The sequence below is a fragment of the Pundamilia nyererei genome, unplaced genomic scaffold, assembly GCF_000239375.1.
Source record: "Pundamilia nyererei isolate P.nyererei 1_Seehausen unplaced genomic scaffold, PunNye1.0 scaffold00081, whole genome shotgun sequence".
NCBI lineage: Eukaryota > Metazoa > Chordata > Actinopteri > Cichliformes > Cichlidae > Pundamilia > Pundamilia nyererei.
Genome location: NW_005187482.1, coordinates 2,667,233 through 2,674,249, shown reverse-complemented (window position 1 = coordinate 2,674,249; position 7,017 = coordinate 2,667,233). Strand labels below are relative to the sequence as shown.

General features: G+C 41.3%; 1 protein-coding gene across 2 annotated transcripts in view; it reads right to left on the bottom strand.

Moving 5' to 3' along the window:
* LOC102194644 (TANK-binding kinase 1-binding protein 1-like) overlaps positions 1 to 2,770 on the bottom strand; it is a 30,223-nt gene extending 27,453 nt beyond the window's left edge. For both annotated transcript variants that reach the window (XM_005738105.1, XM_005738104.1), the window contains exon 1: positions 2,685 to 2,770. The gene's annotated coding sequence lies outside the window, so the exon portion shown is untranslated. The remainder of the gene's footprint in view (positions 1 to 2,684) is intronic.
* Between the last annotated feature and the right edge of the window lie 4,247 nt (positions 2,771 to 7,017).

The window sequence follows — 7,017 nt, the reverse complement described above, 5'->3', positions numbered from 1 at the left end:
TTGAATTTTATTGTTTTACCTTTGGGGTGGCACCTGGGGTGGCCAGTCTGGTTGGGGGGGTGGCCTGTGCCCCCCCAGGCCACCCCGCTGGACACGCCATTGCATTGAAACCTTATTGTTGCAAAACATCTTGATGGGATTTGTCACAGAAGAATTCCTAAACTACTGAATGTGCCAGTGAGCACTGTTGGAGCCATAATCTAGAATTGGGAAGAACATCATTTTACCATAAGCAGGCCACGACCAGGTGATCCCCGCAAGATTTCAGGAAGGCAGTGAAAAGAATTATCAGAAGAGTTTTCCAAGAGCCAAGGACCAGTTGTGGAGAGCTACAGAAAGACCTGAAATCAGCAGGTAGAATTGGTTGAAAGAAAGCAATAAATAATGCGCTCAACCATGTATGGACACTCACCACACCGCGTTTACAGTTTGCTGACCAACATTTAGACAAGCTTGTGAAATACTGCCAGGATATAGCCTGATTAATTAAGACCAAAACTAAAGCATTTGGATGCCATAATACACACTATGTTTGGAGGTAAAAACAGACTGCATGTCGCCCCAAAAACACCATATCAACAGTGAAATTTGGAGGTAGGAACAGCATGGTATGTGGCTGTTTTTTGGCATTCAGCATTGGGGGGGGGGGGTTTATATAATTGAAGGAAAGATGAATGGAAAGATGTTCTGAGACATTTTTGATAAAAAAAAAAAATCCACTGCCACCTACCAGGATGATGAAGGTGAAACGAGGGACGTGTCAGCAAAACAACAATCCCAAACACACAGCCAAGGAAACGCTCATTTGCTTATAGAGAAAGAAATCTTTGCAAGCTCCTTTGAATAGAGAAAAAAAGTAAACCTCCTAGACTTAGCCCAGCCAATGACCTGACCTGAATCCTGAAAACTTTTCCCTGTGTCATTTCTGCATCATTAGTACACATAATTTAATTATGTACTTCTATGGTTTGATTTATTTGCATGTGTGGGTTTGATGGGTTGAGACATTTGATGAGAATTTCATGTCAGTAGCACTTTTAGAAATATATTTTCTTTAAAAATTGGTGACGTGTTCAATACTTATTTTACCCTCTGTATGCACTCACCAGACAATGTATTAGGTTACCTGTTGAACTGCTTATTGCAAATTTTAGCCAATCACATGTCAGCAACTCACTGCAATTAGGCATGTAGATGTGATCACAATGATTAAAGTCCAGCCTTAGTATCAGAACAGGGGGGGGGGAAAGGGTGATTTAAGTGAAATTGCATGTGGCATGGTCATTGGTGCCAAACGGGCTAGTCTGGCATCAGTGAGTATTTCAAAAACTGTTGATCTACTGGGATTTTCTCACATAACCATCTCTAGGTTATGTAAGCACTGCTCATATAACTAGGTCTCTATTTTAGACCATTCTCTTTTTTAAAGCATGACCATCCAAGTGTGCACAGAAAAGGCACATTTAAGTCATGCTTTGCTATGCATCATTATGCACAAAATTCAAGAACTGATCATGCAAGTGTCACAACAAAACTGTTTGATTATTAGCTATAATGTGATTGATGATTTTAGTCCAGCAATTTTATACATTCAGTAATAGATGAACACTCAATGCTGGCCGTCAGTGAGAGCACATTTAATCTTTTTCCGAAATTTTATATTAATTTAAGCTTCAATGTATTCTATTCGGTAAGCTATTACAGTGCTCATATGCAGTGGATCATTAGTTTTGGGGAAGAACAGTATTATACTATTTTGGCTGTAGCGCAGGTGATCTACTAATAAGAAGGTTAGTGGTCCATCCTCACTGCTCCAGTCTGCATGCCTAAGTATCCTCACACACTGAACACCAAGTTTCTCTCTGATGTATTCACTGGAGAATGAATGCATGTAAATGTTAGATAGAAAGCACTTACTACAGGTGTTAACCTGTAGAATATGTGTGAATGGATGAATGAGTCGTGTTGTATAAATGATGTAGAAAAGTGCTATATAATAACCAGTCCATTTATATGATCAGTTTGTCTGAGTTATAAATAGGCCATCTCAGCTCATTTCAAAAGCGATTTCAAAAGTAGGGTCATGTCTGTACTAACCTTATTGTGTGAATAGCACGATTTGTGATTTGCACATTTTCGAAAGCCCCCCCCCCACACACACACACACATACACACACTTAAGAGGAAATTAGCTAAGGTATTGACAAAGTGTCCAAAACCCGACAGTACTTGAAGGCAACACGTCTAATGCGATTGATAAAGCCTCGCATCTCCATTGCTCCTTTAGTCATAACTGCAAATAGTCACACACGCAAAAACACACAGTCTCACTGTGTCAAGTGTATGTCATTATATTTCTCTATCCATGCTTATATTGCAGGGGGATATTGCAATCTATACAATCTATTGTCGAGCCGGGTAAAAAAGAAAATAATCTTTCTGTGATGTAACAATAAATTAATGTGTGTTTTTAAAAAAAATCGCTACAACGGTGTTGCTGATGCTTTTCCCCGAGAGCATCCTCCGTTGCGCCACTAAAGCATGTCATCCTGACCCGTTTCGAAATGCAGACATGTTTTAGCCGGTAACATAACAGGACAGCAGATACAGTAGATTGCAGCAACACGCACAATATCGGAAATTAGAGAGAAGACGCATGCGGCACTAAAGCTACTTTTACTCACGGCTCTGAAGAAACGCCATGAACATGATGGTATCGTTGATCCTGAGGAGGGTCGACATGACTGGAGTCTGACATCAGCAGTGTGTGTAGCGGGGTTGAGTGTACTTCCCCCTCCCCCTTTTAACAACATGGGGAGGGTAAGCGAAAAGATGAATACTGAGGAAAACCAGCTCGCAAAACTTTTTTACTAAACTGTCTAAAGGGGAGTTATTCATAAAGAAACACTTTTGAACAAGGTGTAGGCTTTCTCACATTCTATGACCAGCCTCACGAAAACCCTGTATTGGGTATGGGGAATGAGAAGGATGGATGGATGGATTGCATATACAGGGGTTAACAAAATCATTTTGGACATGCAACAATCTGTGAGATCTGATCTTCGTCTACACACAACACAATATCCATTTATCCACCTTCTTCCTCCTACACAACTTAGCAAGCCTGTCCCAGATGGCAGAGGACGAGAGGCAGGGTACACCCCGGACAGATCGCCAGTCTGTTGCAGGGCAAACACAGAGGGACAGACAACCATTCACTCACACCTATGGTGTGGCCACTTTAGAATCACCATTTATCTAACCCCACTAACTGCACATATGGGTGACTTTGGGAGGAAGCCGAGTACCCAGAAAGATCCCACATAGACACGAGGAGCGCATGCAAATCCATCCTTTCCCTGACGCTGGAATTGAATTCAGGACCTGGAGGCAACAGTGCTAACCATCCCATTGTATTCAGACAAAAACAATCTACCCTTCCCCCTTTCATTCCTCCCCTGATGACATTTAATTTTCAATTTTATTTATAAAACGCCAAATTGAAACAACAGTCATCTCAAGGTGCCTAATATTGTAAGGTAAAGACCCTTCAATAATAAGGATACAACCCTAACAGTCAAAGGAGCCCTTTGAGCAAGCATTTGACAACAGTGGGAAGGAAAACTTTTAACAGGAAGAAATCTCCGCCATCACCATTTTCAGGGAGGGACAGCTATCTGCTGCTACCAGGTGGAGGTGATGGGAGGAAGAAGACACACTGTGAAAGAGAGCCAGAGATTAATAAATAACTAAAGATTAAATTCAGAGAGGTGTATAAACACATAGTGAAAAAAGATGAGTAAAGAAGAAATATTAAGTGCATCAAAGGGAAGCCACAACCTAGGCCAATTGCAGTGTAATTAAGGGAGGATTCAGGGTCACCTGATCCAGTTCTTACTATATATGCTTTATCAAAAAGCAACGTTTTAAGCCTAATCTTAAAACTCGAGAGGGCCCCTGCACTGAAAAAAAGAACAGGTTGGATTTACTTAATTCAATAGTGGACATTGGTTGCACACAATTGCTTTGCTTTGGCGGAAACTTAAACAACTTATTCATATTCAATAACCTGTGCATTTTGTGTTGATGAAACGTGATTGAAAAATGTTTAGATGAAGTAAGTTGAGCTCTTGGAATATTTTAATCCTTCACAATTTTGTCATTTTATTCCAACACTATTCATTAACTTTTACCCCAATACTACTTGGTCACTTAAATACTACATGTTGTCTTCATATTACATAATGTTCAACAAAGTCCAGAGTCTAGTTAACATTTGAACCCAGGACCATAATAAATAGCATACACGTGGTGTGTGTGTAGTTGGCTGCCTGTCATAACTCCAGTGATTTACCTGCAGTTTGAAATCTCATGTAATCTTGTGAATTTCATGTCCAGAAACTAACCACTCTTACTAGAATTTTTCATGTCATCTCAACAAGAACAAATTAAGTTAGTGAATTTCATACAGATACATGATTTAATTATTGTATCTGGGACTTTCTGTCATGATGAATTGGGTTAAAGGACTCAGGTGCGAGACTCCTTGCAGAGTGACAGTGGATTTATTCACAGTGAAAAGGTGAGTCAACAGTTCGAGTCAGTAATCCAAAAAGGGCAGTGCAGTGATACGGTGGCTTCTCCCCGTGGTGACAGTGCAGTGACAATCCAAAACAACTCCTTGTGCCCGCTCCTCCGATCCCTGAATCCTGGAGGCAAATGAGAAAAACACACGCACAGTAACGAAAACGTTCTCTCTCCTTCACAAACTGGGTATGCTAGTCGCGACTACGCTGCCCGTTTTAGTTCAACGTTCCAGCGTTGGCTGTGACTCGACTGCACCGTTAAATAGGTCTGCTTCAGATTAGTTGTAGCCGGCGAAGTGATTACGCACAGGTGCGACGATTCCAGCTCAGGACACTCCCCCCGGGTCAGCTGCCGTTCCGTGCCACGGCTTCCGGAAGTACATGTTCCAGCAGAAAAAACACACATGCACAGGATGGAGAGGAAAACACGACAAAGTACACAAACACCACCAAAAATTGGCAAGGCGATCGGTGAGGACCGTCTAGCCGTGACACTTCCCACCATTTGACCTTAGAGCTAAAGAAGCACCACTAATCCAGAAGTAGTTGTCTCACTTGACGCTGAGAAAGCTTTCGATCGTGTAGAGTGGAGCTTTCTTTTTGCGGTCTTACAAAGATTTGGTTTCAAGGACAGATTCATTTCATGGATTCGACTGTTGTACAAGGCACCCCAAGTCAGTGTCTATACAAATGGTGTTTCCTCTGGCTACTTCTCATTGTCACGCGGAACGAGACAGGGTTGCCCCCTGTCCCCCCTACTTTTTGCTATTGTAATTCAATCCCTATCTATAGCTTTGAAGGCCCTTCCTCATTTTCATGGTATTTCCCAGTCAGGCCTTGATGTAAAATTGTCTTTATATGCAGATGACCTGCTTCTATATGTTTCTGATCCCTTATCTAGTATACCATCGATTGTGTCTCTATTAAAAACAAGTTCGGCTCTCTGTCAGGTTACAAAATAAATCTTCTTAAAAGTGAGTGTTTCCCCATAAATTCTTTAAGTCTTACACTTAAACAATCTGACATTCCTTCTAGACTTAGCCCTGCCGGCTTTAAATATTTGGGAGTTAACGTGACTCGTACTTTGTCTTCTCTACACTCTTCCAATTTCTCCCCTTTAATGACTCAAATTCAATCAGATTTTCAGAGATGGAAATCGCTACCTTTGTCCCTAATTGGTCGGATCAATGCTGTAAAGATGAACATTTTGCCTCGATTGTTATTTCTGTTTCAGAGTATTCCTATATTTTTACCTAAAGCTTTTTTCAAAAAGTTAGACCAGCTAGTTACATCGTTTTTGTGGGGAGGGAAACATCCCACGGTGAGGAAATCATTATTACAGAGACTGACATTTGATGGTGGTCTCGCCTTGCCTAACTTTTTATTTTACTATTGGTCCTCTCATATTCACAAATTGACCCATTGGCTTGAATCTGCTGTGGTGCAAACTGGAGCGCCTGTCGTGCACTTCCTCATCCTTAGAAGCTTTATTGTTCTCTCCACTACCACTTAAGCCTTCTCATTTCACCCAAAATCCCGTGGTACAGTCTAGTCTAAGTACATCTCTGCATCAGTACACATGCCCATCACACAGAACCATCTGTTTACTCCTGGCCTCATTGATGGTACCTATGTACAGTGGAAGCATCATGATATTAATACGTTTAAGAATCTCTTTAAAGATGGCACATTCTTAACTTTTTTAGACCTGTGTTCAGAAACAAATCTTCCAGCTACTAATCTATTCCATTATTTTCAGGCACGGCATTGCACTTCTGCTCTCCTCCCCTCCTTGTCATGGGCTGGGTCGTGTGACGCAGTGTTTGAGTTTTGTGTATTTTTGTATCCATTTTTGATCTAGTTAATTTCTAGGTGGCTATTTAGTCCTTTATTTCTTAGTTGTTTCTGTCATCTCCCCCTGTACTCAGTCTCCCTGATTCGTGTGTCTACCTGTCATGTTTCATGTCTGTGTGGTTATGTTAAGTTCATGTCATGATTTATCTTCATGTCTCTGGGTTTCCTGTTTTATTTTGAAAGAGTCTGGTGTTCTTTGTTCACTGCATTTAGTTTTACTCTCCCCTGTGCTGTAATTATGTTTCATTCTAGTCAGCTGTGTCCTCATGTGTCTCCACTTCCCCTGATCGCCTCAGGTGTGTATTTAGTCCTCAGTCTTGCGGTGTTCAGTGTCGCGTCGTCTGTGTTCTCACCTCCGTGTGTTCACGGTCAGTCTTTGCAGTGATCATCATAGTCTCTGAGTCTTCTTAGTTTGTCACAGTATTAGTTTTCCCAGTTTAGTTATAGTCTAGTCACGCTATCCCTGCTTTGTTTGTACACTTTGTCTTCAGCCATAATAAAGGCTCGCTTTCTGTTAAGTTCACTCCTGTCTACTCAATTGTGTACGCACCTGGGTCCATCACACACACCACCGCAC